General features: G+C 45.6%; 1 protein-coding gene across 9 annotated transcripts in view; it reads left to right on the top strand.

The window, feature by feature from the left end:
* The first annotated feature begins 890 nt into the window (after positions 1-890).
* Positions 891-14336, top strand: part of CHL1 (cell adhesion molecule L1 like) — a 139635-nt gene continuing 126189 nt past the window's right edge. For 5 of the 9 annotated variants that reach the window (XM_056338083.1, XM_056338085.1, XM_056338077.1 and 2 more), the window contains exon 1: positions 891-990. The gene's annotated coding sequence lies outside the window, so the exon portion shown is untranslated. Of the gene's footprint in view, positions 991-1063; positions 1160-14336 lie in introns of those variants that run through there. The other 4 variants (XM_056338082.1, XM_056338081.1, XM_056338078.1 and 1 more) reach the window with 2 other exon arrangements.

Genomic DNA, 14336 nt, shown 5'->3' with positions numbered 1-14336 from the left:
AGTGCTAACTGTGACTCGGAAGGGTGGTTTTATGGTTTAATGTCTGTGAATGTTACTTGATGATTATTGTTCATTGCATTAGACAAGGCTCAGAGAAAAGAGAAACACCCAAAGGTCAGCAGTGAGACAGAAAATCATCGGAGAAGTCCGAGTCCCCATGAAAATGATTATGTCTGACCTTGGCCACCTCCGCATGTGGGCCCTGGGCGGACCGCTTAAGAAAATGACTGGCAGGTTTGTGACGACTGTCTTCACTGACAAATTTAGCCTGTTCCACGAAGGGGTGACAGAGGGAAAACCGCACGGGCAGAAAGCCCGAGTGCCCAAGCCCACCCCTAACCCTGGTCAGGGTTTGCAAAGATCAGGAGGGCACTGGGGAAAGGAGGAAAAGGGTTTGGGGAGGTTTGCCTATGTAAAGCACTGGTGTTGGGATGGGGGATGCGTGGGGCTTTCGGCAAGGGGGGCACAGAGGCGGATGGGGCAGGGAAGCCCATTCCCATCTGGGATTCTGCGATTCCTCAGCCTCTCCCCTGGAAAGAAAGGGCACTTGTGCACCCCGAGAGGTGGGTACAGGGGGCGGGGGGCTCGCTCGGGCCCCCGACGGCGCCGGTTCTCTCCTTGCCCAGCTCATGCGTGCCCCGACCACCACGAGGAAGGGCGAGGGGCAGCGGGTCTTCCCTAACCCCCCGGCCCCATTTCGGCCATTTCCTTGTCCTCTCCGCATCGCCGCTCGGCTGCCCGCAGCTCGCCGGGCCCCCCGGCCCGCACCTGCCACCCCGCCGCGCCGTGCGGGGCCGCTACCGGGGCCGGGGCTGGGCGGGGGGCGGCGGCGCGGCCCCCCCGGGCGGGAGGCGGGCAGGGGAGGTGCGGGCGGGCCGGGCCGGGGCTCCCGTCCCTCCCCGCCATCCCCAGGTGCCGCCCGGAGACGCGCGGCGGGGCGGAGGCGCCGCGGGCTGCCGGCTCTCGCCGAGGGGGCGCCGGAGCGGGCAGGTGGGAGCCGCCGAGGGGCCGGGGCGGGCCGGGGCGGGGGGGCTCGGCCCCCCGGGGAGGCGGGCAGCGGTTTGGGGAGGTGCGGGGGCTCGTTGCCATGGCTCCCTGCAAGCGCTGCCGGAGGAGATAGTGATGCCAGTCACGGAGGGACCCCTCTTCCTTCTCGTGGGTGTGTAGCGGGGCTGGGTTTGGGGTGGTGGGGATTCCCCCCCTCCCCCTTTTTTTTTTCTCTCTCTCTCTTTTTTTTTTTTTTTTTTTTTTTTTTTTCCGGGGTGGAGCGATTAATTTGGAGAGCCGGGACAGGGCTGCGGAGCGGCCGCGACTCGCCGGACCGGCCGCCCCCTCGCCGCCGGCTCTGCCCTGCTCCAGGTACCGCCGGGGGACCGGGGCGGGGGGGCCCTTCGGGGTGCGCAGGGCGCTGGGACCCGGGGGCTGCCCCGGCCGCCACCTCCGCTCGCTCTGCATTTCTACCGAAAGCCTTTTAAATTATCTTTTTTATTTTATTTTAAATCTCTTCCTCCTCCTCCTTGCACCGCACCTGGTCCCGCGCCCCAAGCGCTGGGCTTCGCCCTGCAAAGCAATGAGGAAACCGAGCCCGGACCCAGCCCCGCCAAGGGGCGAGCAGGTGCCCGCGGCTGGGGGCGCAGCGCCGGGGGCAGCCCGGGGGTCCCCGGCCCGCAGGTCCCGCTGTGTGCCCCCCCCCCCCCCCCCCCCGCCGCTACCTCCTCCGCCGCTGGCGCTGGGGCTCCCCGGAGCTGGGGGCCGCCCCCGGGGCTCGGCTTCCCCGGGGCTGGGGAGGGGGTCCCGGCGCTGCGGGCGGAGGAGCCGCTGCCCGGGGAAAGTTTGCGGGGGCGGGCGGGGGTCCGGGCAGGCAAAGGCACGATCGCGGTGGGGTTCGGGGGCGGGGGGGGGGCTGGCGCGCGTCGTCTCGTGCTGTTTTCGGTGGGTTCAAGTTTGCAAGCCCGGGTGCCGCGCGTCTGTGGCAAACACTTGTTTCTTTCCTTCCTCATGGTTCCGGAGAGTATTTTTTTTTTTTTTTCCTGCAACCCCTAAATAACTGTGAACGTCCCAGGTTTTTGCTGGGGAAGCGACAGTGTGTGCGCCGCGTTCCGGGAGAGCTGTGAGAATCTTTACACCTGGGTGTCGTGTGCTGTGTGTTACTAATCCGTGTTGCACGATCGCCGCATCAGTGCGCTCAGCTAGGTTTAGGTTTCTGTAACGCAAGGAGATTCTGTTTGCTAATAGTCCGACACAGCAAATGCAACCAGACTTTCACCGGTCACTTCTATGACTAACATTACTTCGCTGCTTATTTTTGGGTGGAAAGGAGGTAAGCTTATGGTATGTTGGATAAGATGTGGGTATTTAACCATAATACAGCAGATTGAAAGTAAGTTCATTCTCGGTGCTACCTAGGAACAGTTTTGCTTGCAACATGTTTTGGAATATTTCTCCAGAGACTTGACAGGTGGTATTTTTGTTTGTCAAGGGTTCATTTGATGTGGCTGATTTAAATATGTGTTCTTTAGCTCTCCCAAATACTATTCCATAAGCAAAAAATAACAAAAATTGTGAGTTTATTTGGGGCCTGAGGAAAGGAGAAGGGGGAAGACTTGCACCTTCAAATGAAGGTGTGATTTTTGCCCACTTGTGAACACACATGCAGTGTTGCCTTGTTGGAGCTGTGCACGTGGGTCTTTGCCCGTTGCTTCCCGAGATCCTCTGCTTGGCTTCTACTGATGTGAAGCATTAAGAGTGCATGACTACTGCTATGTTAGCCTTTTACTGTTGCTTAAAAGTGAGGAATTTTCTTTGTCTTTCCAAAAACCCTAAAACCAACCCAAAAAACAATGAGTCAGTAAAAAATCAGAACATTCTTACTAGCCAGGCTCTGTCATCTTTCCTTAGGCCAAGCATCTGCTGGCAGTGGAGTCTGGCTTACAGCAGAGCTACAAGACTACACTTTGTTACATTAAAATAAGATGCAAAAGATAAGATACTCAGGTTTGCAGGGGGTAATGGAGTTCCTTCAGGAGTATCGCATAATATATGTGAAAGTATCATTAAATATCTTCAGTAAAAATACCTCTCAGCAATCCAAGAGTTGTAGAAATTTTGCTATATGCCAACACGCAGGTTTTAAACCAGTTCATTCTCTAAACCCTTGCAGTTTATTACTGATTTTTATCAAAATAGGAATAAAATGAATTCTGAATATGAGGCTGAAATAAAGAGACTGTACTATAGCTATACGCACTTTGATTGCATTTAACTCGCTCTCCATGTGAACGAATGCAATTGTTATGGACATTCAGCATGTGTTACTTCAGTAATTAAACTTAGTGAATGAAATCATGAGTCCACTCTTTTATCCCAAGAAACCCAGCAGATAAGCCTTCGTTTAAATGAAGGATTACATGATTCACAACATGTGTGTGTACCTTGGGTGGCTTGGATTGTAGCCATCTTGTTTGCTAATAAAAATATGCTTTATCACTTATGTTTGGAAGGAAAAATGAAAAGAAAAAAGAAAGGTACCCATAAATTACATAAAATGATGTAGTGGACAGTTGCTTCTGTGATAAGAAAGGATCCACTCCTTTCCCCAGTGGGAGAGGACAAGCCACTACTTTAAACACTACTAATTAGTTCAGTTTATCTTGCATGCATTACAATGCTGTAGCTAGTTAATTATAGCTTTTCCCATTAGCAGTATGCTAAGAATAATGAATTAACATATCACACAGATCAAAAGAACATCTACAAAGTTTATCTTGGAGGAAAGAAAGTGTTATTGTGAGGCAGGAAGTCCCGGTGGCTTTCCCAAGGCGCAGATTTGCTGGAATGCCTGAGCTGGTGCTTCAGAGCCTGATGAATGACTTGAATTGATCACAAACAAGTGACACTGGAGCTCTTGGTTGCTTAGCAACCCACCAAGATGCCACAATTTCTTTTGGTATATTTATCCAGTAAAGTAGAAATTCTGTTTTGTTAAAGATTTTTATTTTTTTTTTTCCCCGCTAGTACAAAGCCCACCCTCTAACAGCCTTAGATTATACATCAATTAAAATTGATACCTCAGCGCTGAATCTGGGGAGCAGCACGGGTACAGAAAAAAGAGCAGGAATCTAACTTGTGAAGTGTATTCTGGTGGTGATGTGCTCGGTGCTCTTTAACAAGTTTCAATTGTCCTTTCTCAGTTAGACTTCTGTTCAAAAAACAAAATCATGAGTGGGACAAGTAACTTAAGAAATTAAGACAATCATCTACCAAATGCTTTTTGAACAGTTCCCCTCATGCCGTCTTGAGTTGTGAGATCCTGCAAGGTCTTGTGGTGTTGCCCTGTGCTCCGTTATGAGTAAATTAAATGCAAGATGGAACATGTGGTTTGATCGTTGGCCAAATTATGTCCAGGCAGTCTGGCCCATCCTATAGCCCATATGGCTGGGGACCTCTGCTAGCTTGTCCTTGCAGAAGACACTGGTTTCCTAACAGATCCATTTTGTGTAAGGAAATAACAGATTTAGTAGTCAAAGGGCAGAAGGAAAATAAATGTTGTGGTGGTTATATATATGCTAAGTACCAATATTGGCTCCTACTAGTTTGTGGCATCCTGCATAAGGTTTATACATGGTGAATTGTATGTTTATGTCAGTAAACTCTTTATTGTTACCCTTGGGTCCATGTGTGCTGGCATCTCAGTTCTGGAGTGCACCTTGGAAAGGAACCTTGCTGTGGTCCCATCCCCACTTACTCTGCTTTTGTTTGTGTGACGGGGGACTGCACAAACCGGATTAATTTTGGGTGAACTTAAGCCAGAATATGTTTCAGGAGTTTACTTTGTGCACTTCAGCTGCTAATGGGCTTTCCATCCATGGCCTCCTGGCTAAAGCTGGAGCTGGGCCCTTGCAGGGTGGGTGGGTGGGTCTGGGGTTCCCAGCACCATTTTGCTCTACTTGTCTATGCCCTTTGAAGCTCTGCTGCTGGCTAATATAGATATAACCTTTTCCTTCTAAAACTGTAATGAAGAAAAAGCGTACTAGGGCTAGGAGAACAGCAGGCTGTCGTGGCATTTATTTTGCTTAGTTAGTAGTTGGTGTTCTGGAAGATTTCTTCTCCCTCTTGATGATAAGATGGAATCCAGGTATTTCTCTTCTTTCCTAGGCAAAAAGCTTGGGTATTGCCTGATTTGCTGGCGTATTGGACTAGAAGAGGATGTTATAGCAGTGCCCATAATAATGCTGCCATGTTTGGACTGCAGTGAACCAAACCTCAACTCATTGTCGGTATTCCTAGGCTAAGATTATTATAGTTTGTAATCTGTGTACTTATAATTGCCTTGCTAGGCTTAAACAGACTTAGGTAAAGAGTTGGATACATGCGAGTTTGTTTGAATTTGTTGTGGTGTGTGTTTGTTTCTGTTGTTTCTATGTAACAAAGCTAATTCCCAACCTTGAGGTTGTTGTGTTTGGGGTTTTTTTGTGTGGCTGCTCTCTTTGCATCTGTTTTATGAAGTTGATTTCTGTAAGTCCCTTTGCCTACTCAAATGTGGATCAGTGCTTGCCATTGTAGTGATTGCCTCTGCATTATAAATTGATGAAGATACACAGTAATATTTGGTGTCTGGGGTTTCTCCTCCCAGCGTGTCCAGGCACCCTGTATGAAGTGCACAGCATGGAGCCGTGATGGCCGATGTGCTATTTTCTGAGGTTGCAGCATTCCCTAGCAGATGTTTCCTCCTTCCTTCATTACACCTGAATATATAAAATCCAAAAAAAAAAATGCAAACAGTTGGATGGAAAACAGTTTATCATTAAAATTAGTGGTTATTGTTAAAGCTGAACTAGTGTTGGTTGTTTTGAGCATGACCTCCAGCTGCGGATCCTGTTCCACGTAAGAAGAACAGGATTTATGTTGCTTTCTTCATTAAAGCTTTTAAGTCTTCATAATTTTTTTTGACCCTCACTAGTCCTCTCTTTTCTCCATTTATCAAGAAAATTGCCGATTTCTCTTTTCAGGTGTTTTTCTCCTTTTGCTGACTCAGCCACAACATGGAATTAAATTAGAGGTGTGGTGGGGATATGGTTCAGGTTAGGGAGGGTGAAGGGGAGGTTGGGAAGGGCAGGGATGAGCCTGCTTGGATTCATCCTCATCTTTGCTCCTGTCCTCCCGCACAGAAGAAATAGAGATGTCTGGATCCTGGCCTGAGCAGCTGGGGCAGAAGGAGCCAATGCTTGTGCCTGGCCAGGGCTGTTTCTGTAAGAGTGCAGCTTTCGAGGATATTTTTAACAGATGGTTCCTGGTCTGGCCGTAATAGCCAGTCTGTCAGCCAGGCTGAGCTGCCTCAGGGCCAGCCCCACGCTGAGCTCCTGACAGGTAACCTCCAAACAGCTGCTTTTGCTGTAACAAAAATGTTGCTTCTTGTAGCATCCCCATTTCATCTTCCCCACGTTTGCAACCAAGGCAGGGAAAGGTGAACCTTGCATGCTTGCCCTGGGCTTTTTCCCCCCTGGGCTGCCCCAGTGCAGCAGCAAGGTGGGCACCGGTGGCCTCCGCATCGCTCTGCAAATGCTCTTGGTCCTCAGCCGGGACCCCTCTTATGCTGCTGTTGCCTGCCCAACGATGCTCCTGCTGCACCTGCTGCCAGTGCCGAAGGCAGCACATGGGTTGTTCATGAGCCCTTGTGGCTGCTGGTCTTTTCTTAGAGGTAGACAGGGCTGTACCTTTAAAGGTGGGACAAACCCATGTGAAGGGGGCCTGTAACAGCTGGGATGCCTCACTGCCCTTGGGAACAGAAACTTTAAACAAGCAAGTAGTGAAAAAACAGGGCTCCAGTTCCAAAGAAGTATATCAAAACATTTAAATGAGCCAAAGTCATCCTGCTTCTCAATATAGAAGTCAGATGACTTTAGTGCTTTTAAAAATCTCATTTCAAGTGTCTCCATTTTTGGGGAGACCCTAGAGATGCCTCTGAAAGGTTGGCAAGTTGATATTTAGGACAGCCTCCCAGCTGAAATTAATTGGTTAGGCAGTAATCTCCTAAGAGGACTAAGAAAAAAAAAATAATTGCAGAATTGGGCCCATCCACCTTTCAGTCTGTTTTGCCTTTGGTGACTTTTCAAGTGTGACACAACCAATTCCCTGTCAGCCTTTCCTGCTGGCTGACATGGAAGAGGTAGCTTTGAATGCTGCCTGCTGTGCTTGTATGGCACTTGAAAAGAAGAGAGGGCTTGCCTTTAAGGGGTGTATTCCCACAGCTTTAAAGTATATTTGAAAAATGCATCGTTCAGTTATGTCATGTGTATTACGGTATTAAAACTGATGGAAACCTGGAACAATGTTTCAATAAAAAATGGCTGGTGCCATTGCTGTATCCCCAGCGCTTGAAATAAAATTAGTCTTGATGAAAGATTGCTGCTCTTATAGGAAAAGTAAAATTATTATTCCAGGGCAGATTTTTTTTCTGGTAGAAAATACCCTAACAATGCTTTCAGCTAACAGCAGTGATTAACTAAATGGCTTTTTTATTTAGACATATGGCATACACCTTTTCTTTTTTTCCCCCCCAGTTTACTGAAATCAGAGAATTGTTAATAATAAAAGATTGTCTGTAGGTTTTGAAGCATCTACTTTCCCTCCCCTCCCCCCACCCCCCCCCAAGAGTGACCTCATAGGCCAGTGTGGTCTGTCTGTCACATCACTAAGACCCTTCCCTCTGCGGCACTGGGGCGGTGTGTGTTGGTTGGCACGGGTCTGTGTGCATGCTTGCACCATGCCTGTTCCCCTAATGGGGTTGGGTTTTCTTCTTCATAGGCAAAATACCCCAAACCACTTTGTTTGCTGATTTCAGTGAGCATATTAACTGAAATTTGGGATACTGCTTGGGTATTTTACTGGATAAGGCCCTGTGCTTTATTTTTCACAGGTTATTTTTTCATATTACTCCAGCAAGGACTTTGTTCGAGTAAAATTTCATTGTAGGGAATAGGTTTTAGAGGATTTCTATTTTGACCTGATATGAGTCAGAGAAGGTCCCAGCTGATCATCTTGGTCACGAGACAGTAAACTGTATTCAGTGCTTACTTGGTATGAGTTCTGCTGAAGAATCGATCAAAACCATAGCTATTTTTTGGTAATTAAAATCCAAAGTCCTTTGAGATAAATGTTCCTTTTCTTATGTTTGAGCAGAAGGAAATAAGATGAAACTGAACTACTGGTATCCGCAAGTACTAATGGAAGTTTTTATTTAATATATTTTTAGGAAAGTAATAAACCCGATAGACTGTGGTGACTTTCAGGATTAATATTGCACATGAAAACGACTGGTGAAGTCATGGCGCCGCTGAAATAGATGGTCAAACTCCCACTGACCTCAGCAGAGTCAGGTTTTTGTCCCAAGAGTGATGAAAATCTAATTTACAACCTAACCAGTTTGAGAAGTAGGCATAATGGCTCAGCTCCTTGACTGATACAAATTACTGTGGTTCAGCTGAGGATGATTGAGTTACACCGACTTGGGCCATCTGGGCTTCTGGAGAGCCGCATCCAGCGCCCGGCGTGGGCGCCTGCTGGTGAGGGTGCTGGAACAGGCTGTGCGCGGGCAGGCGCCTTAGCAGCTTTGTGATGGTGTCCGCTATCAAGCGGCGTAATCTGGTCTTGTGTTTTAACTGGAAGCAAATAACCAGGAAACAGTAATGAATATTCCTGTTTTCCAAGCCATGCAAATTACAAATGTGGTACTCTAAGCTATTGAGTAGCAGTGATTAAAGAACTGTCCCAGCTGTACAAAGCTAAGGCATACCTACTTCATTAAATTTACAGGGTTACCGCGTAAATCCACAGTAATTGCTCAGGGTTTACTACCCGTGTGACAAATGCACCTTTCTATTATTGACTGTATGTGGTTTGACTTAGGCTTTCACCTAAATCTGGGATTTTTATTATCTCTGATTATCGTATTGAATTGCAGCATCCCCGCTGTCTATGTCTGTGCAGCACTCAACTGGTGATTTTGCCCACCCTGCTTTTAAGATTTCCTAATACCTGCCCAGATGGTGCCTACATGCTGGGAAACACTTGGGCTTGCCTTTCCAGCTTCACGTTACATCCCGAGGAACTGCTGAAAATTGAGCTTTTGGAGTTGTACAATAGCATATATACACACACTATATATATATTAAAGGTAAAGTGCAGTAAGTGTGGTGGTACCAGAAAGTAATACAGCTGGTCTGGTTATGCAGCCCTTAAAGAGAAGTAAGTTTCTCCCATTTACTTCCACATGTGCAGGATCCTACCTTTCAGAGCATTGTACCTAATTATCCTGCCAGTGCAGCAAATTTTCCCTGGCAGCCATTCTCCCTGTCAGGCATCACTCTGCAGTGAAACCTTGCATCATTCCCATTGCATAGCAAGATGAAAATTTCATCTTTGGTGCTTAAGAAATATGCCTCGCTGTTTATTTTAAAAAAAAACAAACAAACAACAAAACACCACACCAAGAAACCCAACAGACAACAAACATCAAGAGCTATTCACAAATCTTATCATATGCATCACAAAATAAAAAAGGAATAATCTTTGTATTCAGCAGATAAGCAGCATTCTCTGTACAAACCTCTTCCACTGTCATCCTCCCAAATGTATTCTAAGCTTGTCTGTGTGCAAAGCTCCTTGTAACGGGTGGTGGTTAGACCAAATTTTTTATCCTTGCATAGGATAGGATATAGGCAGGAGCACTATAGATCTGCAGTGTTAATTATATAATACGCTCACTGAAAAGAATAATGTATTCAAACTTTTGTAGCTCAGGCAATGGCAATCCACTTAACTGTTTCTAGCTTTATGTATTTTATAATCCCCAAACCCAAGTGTCCCCAGAGAAGGAATGTGCCCTTAAAAATTTTAGGCCTTTAAATTAAGTGAATTTAAATTCAATCATTTGCATACATATTTTTCCCCCCCTTTGTTCTGCCTGAATGAGATATTCCTTCAGTAATTGAACTGTAACTTTGCTACAGGTAAATAATGGCAGACAGCTTATATTCCAAATGCTCGCCCGCATTAGGGTTGCGTGGCGCCAATGCGGCGGTTTGCAGTGCACCTTTGAGAGGGGACGGTGTCCAGCCCACTTAGGATCACCGAGCGCTGGGCTGGCACTTGAACATTCAATTAACGTGTGGTGCTAACTGTGCTTCTCAAACAGGGACTCGAAAGGATGCTCTGGGGTGATGAAACAGGCATCCCTGGAAAAAACCTTGATACCAAGTTAGTATCATAGGGATAGGCCAAAGCTGAATTCTCCTAAAAATGAGATTTTACAGTAAAAACATGACACTGAGGTCCCTGAAATAGCTTTCATGAGCAGGCTGGGGTGCTAGCCATTGGGGTCCGTATTCTCAGCAGCTGGGTTTGGGATCTCTGTACCTGTGCAACAGATAAACTGGGGTGGGTGGACAGAAATGGTGGTGGGAGGGAGAGGCAAGGCTCGTCAAAGGGATAAAATGGCTATTGGAAAAAGTCTTGTTTAGTATCTTTGGAAAAGATAGGGTGATATACAAGGGGGACAAAATATCCATTATCCTATCTATCTTGGTGTTCTGTGGGAATACTGGAGGAGCCCATGTACAAAGAGGGAAAGGAGAGGGAGGTAGAGGGTGATTGTCCAGAGACCTTGGCACCAATCCCAGAAAAACAATGGATAAGTTGATAGAGGACTGAATTAATATAGAGTTAACGAATAGAGTGATAATTAAGGCCAGTCACCATGGCTTTCTGAAAAGGGAGCCTGCTCCTGATGGGGTTACGGGTAACGAAGCGTTGTGGCAGAGTTTTCTAGGTGTCAGATTTGGTATCTCATGAAATCTCAGTTACGAACAAACAAAGGAAGCTAGCAAAGTTAGTGTGTAGAATTAGCAGCCGTCGTGTTTAATGGATTAAGATTTAGAGAACAGAGCTGAAAAGGCCCTTGCCCATGGGGATTGAAAGATGTGTGCGTTTAGCACAGTTTCATGAGAATGAGCACTAGTCCTGAAGCTGTTTAACGTCTCCGTCAATAATCTGGAGACAAAAATGGAATGACTGCTGCCAATCTCGTGGCTGAGACGGTATTGGTAGTGTGGAAATGGGATGTTGTATGGAGCAGACTGACCGGCTGGCAAGATGTTGCCTCTTCTTCTGTCCTCCTGTCCGCCTGTGCCTTAACCAGTGCCCTGGAAGAGGAACAGCCTTGAGAAGAGGGTGAAAGGGTTTGGAGCAGACAGGGAAAGGGACACGGCTTCCCAGTGGGATGCTGTGACTGAAAGACTAGTGGGGTCCTTTGACACAGGGGTTCTATCTGAGTGCATGAGAATGCTGGAAAGCTATGGCCAGTTTTGGTGTCCACAGCTGAAAAAAAGAGTTTACAAAACTGAAGAGTCAAGGAAATAACTACAATATTGATTTTAAGAGTGGAGAAAATTCCCTGCAGTGAGAGATTTAGAGCTCAATCTGCTTAGCTCATCAAAAAGAGGATTGAGAGGGGACTTGATTACAGGGACAAGTATTTTCATGGGGAAAGCATACCCAGCTTTTTAATCAAGAAGAGAAAAGACAAATAAGATCCAATAGCTGGAAGCTGGAGGCAGACAATTTTAAATTAGACATTAAACACGATTTTTTTTTATCTGTGCTTAACCACTAGAATGAACTATGATGTGTTTGAATCGAGACTGGGTGCCTTGCGTGGTATGATCGGTCAAACCCAAGTTACTGGGTACGATTTGCAGGTGACAGGGAAAGCACAGCAGCCTGTGTCATATGGGAGGGTCTTAAAATCAGTGAGCACTGAAAGGGCAATTGAAGGAAGAAGATAAGAAAAAGGAGGAACATACATAGGAAGCACAGAACGGAGAAATAGAAGTACCAAAAGGGCAAAGAAAGGAATTTCATCTGGAGAAGGAGCTTCTGTTTCCAAGTATGGGAGCATATGTCTCAGCAAAGTGGGTTTTGGCAATGTAAACACCTTGAGTGTTGGCAGAGCTGAAGTCATCTGTTTTGCAGTCAAAGCAGCAGTTTTGGAATCTGTGCTTTGTTAACGGTGATGAAGAAACCTCCTCTTTTCGGTTTGGACTTCTGGCACCACTGGCCGTTCTGCTGCTGTGAGAGAAGACCTTGCAGTCAACTTTGCCTGGATGTGCTGGAGCCGAGGGCTGTATCCCACCGCGAGAGCCATGCCGCTCTCCCCAGGAGTGAAGGGCACAGCACAATTCACCTTTGCAGCAGCGAGTGGTCACCGTGGCCTCTTCTGTGCCCTTCACTTCACTGACATCACTGTTACACATACACATTTTAAAAGAAATCATGATCCCTATCTTTATAGCATCAAACCCAAATTTTGGGGAAATGCAGCAGGGACACCTCTGTGGTCGTGGATGGTTTTGATAGTACTGTCTGTGCGTATGTTTGTCCTCTTGAAATAGTTTCACCAGATCTGTGATGGTCTTATTTTTTTCAGAGAAACAACATACTGTATTTCAAGTGCTCACAGTGCCTAATAACCAGGTGATCATTAATTAGAATGTAATATTGTGTTTCTTCTGTGGGGAAGCCCAGTGCTTCAGTCAAGATCATGGTGCAGGTGAATTTGCTGCTTTTCTCTGTGGATCTCTGGTTATAATGGAAGTGAAACAGATGCCTTAAGGACTGTAAGTCATTTTGCTGTCGTGGAAGCTCTTTAGCCAGGACTGAAAATCACTTTTCCAGAAAAAAATTTGCAAAAGTGCTGTCTTATGCCCACAGTAGGGAATACCACTGTAATTGTTATGTGGAGGGAAATAACTCACGTATGTTATTGTTTACAACTCCATCACAAAGCTATGGTGCTTATTTAGCAACATTTTCTGTTTTGGATTTGAAGAGAATAGTTATTTCAGGATGTTTTCAATGGAAATTGGCAACGTGTTTCCTTTGGAGTGTTTAACAGAAATATAAACTCTTTGTGATCAATTAGAGCACCCAATTAACCTGCAGCTCTGCATGGGTCAGTTCTTTCTGCCTCATATGGCCATAAACATTTTACGTTGCCAGCAGTACCGAATAGCAGGTTTCTGACTTCTGGGCCAGAGTGCGGCTTTTCCAGGGCTGCACCAGAACCTGGGCTCCTTAGGGTGACATCCTCCTTGGAACGAGGAAGACTGATAAATTCTAATAATCTATTTTCTTGCGGAGAAAAAAAACTACGCGAGAATGTCTGTACTACCTGTAATAATTGACTAACTGGACAGTAATTATTCCAAAATACTGTTGAAAGTATATTGACCTTGATGATCGTTTTCTTTCTCAATAGACATCTGAATAATTGTCTTTGCCTAAGGATTCCCTAGAAGCTGCTCTCAAATTAGAGCAGCACTTCAGCATTTAACTCATGACATTGTGACATCCATTAGGAACGCAGAGAGGTAGGAATTAGCCTATTCAATCCGATTAAAGATCCAATTAACTTGGAATCCTATCTCTGTTAGTAACTAATACTAGATGACTCAACACCCTGGGAAAAAAACCCAAAAGCCACCTGAAAAACCAGCCCCAAATCTTCTTCCCTCTTCCCCTGAACTCTCATTATCACAATTAAGGAATAAAGTGTCCCTGAAAGACTTACTACTTTTTTTCTTTTGGTTTTCCCCACTTCTTCTTACCAAGCACTTACTGCTTGGCTTCCATCCTGGAACATGAGATCAATAGCCCTTATAAATTCTTATGCTGGCTTGGGCAAGTATTATTATTAGCACTTTAAACATCTAATCATTCTCCTAATCATTATGCCCTTTGTATCAATAACATTTTTTGTCAGTTCACAACGTTAATGATTGTGATTTTTCTTTCCCATTTTAAATTTGCTGTCTCTTAATTGCAATGTGATCATTAGAGTGACTATTTGACCTTGTTTCACCTGTTTTCATAAATACTTGTGTCTGTCATGTTCATTCCTTGAAACACTTCATCTGTACGTGAAATACTGATAATTCTTTTCATTCCTTTCTTAAAGGGACTTTTAATATTTTCCTTATTTTTGACTTGTTTAATCCTTTCTGTTTCTATAATTTTTGAAAGCCCTTTGAATGGAGTTATGCTTAGTGTCAAAGGTAAGACTGTATTAGCAGCACATCTAAATTGCTAATCTCTCACCATAATTATTTTTAGTCCTTTCTAATGTATTCTGCACAGAACCTCCCGTCTCGGTTGCATCTTGACCACCTTGGCCTGCAGAGCAGATGCTTTCTATTGAAGTGATTTTTCTTTTTTTTGTAGAAAGAAAACAATTCAATAGAAACACTGTTCTCCTTCAGCCTTCCAAAGGCCAGGGGCTATTT

This window comes from Falco biarmicus, chromosome 4 (genome assembly GCF_023638135.1).
Source record: "Falco biarmicus isolate bFalBia1 chromosome 4, bFalBia1.pri, whole genome shotgun sequence".
NCBI lineage: Eukaryota > Metazoa > Chordata > Aves > Falconiformes > Falconidae > Falco > Falco biarmicus.
The sequence above is the reverse complement of the archived record's forward strand: the minus strand, read 5'-3'. Positions and strand labels throughout refer to the sequence as shown.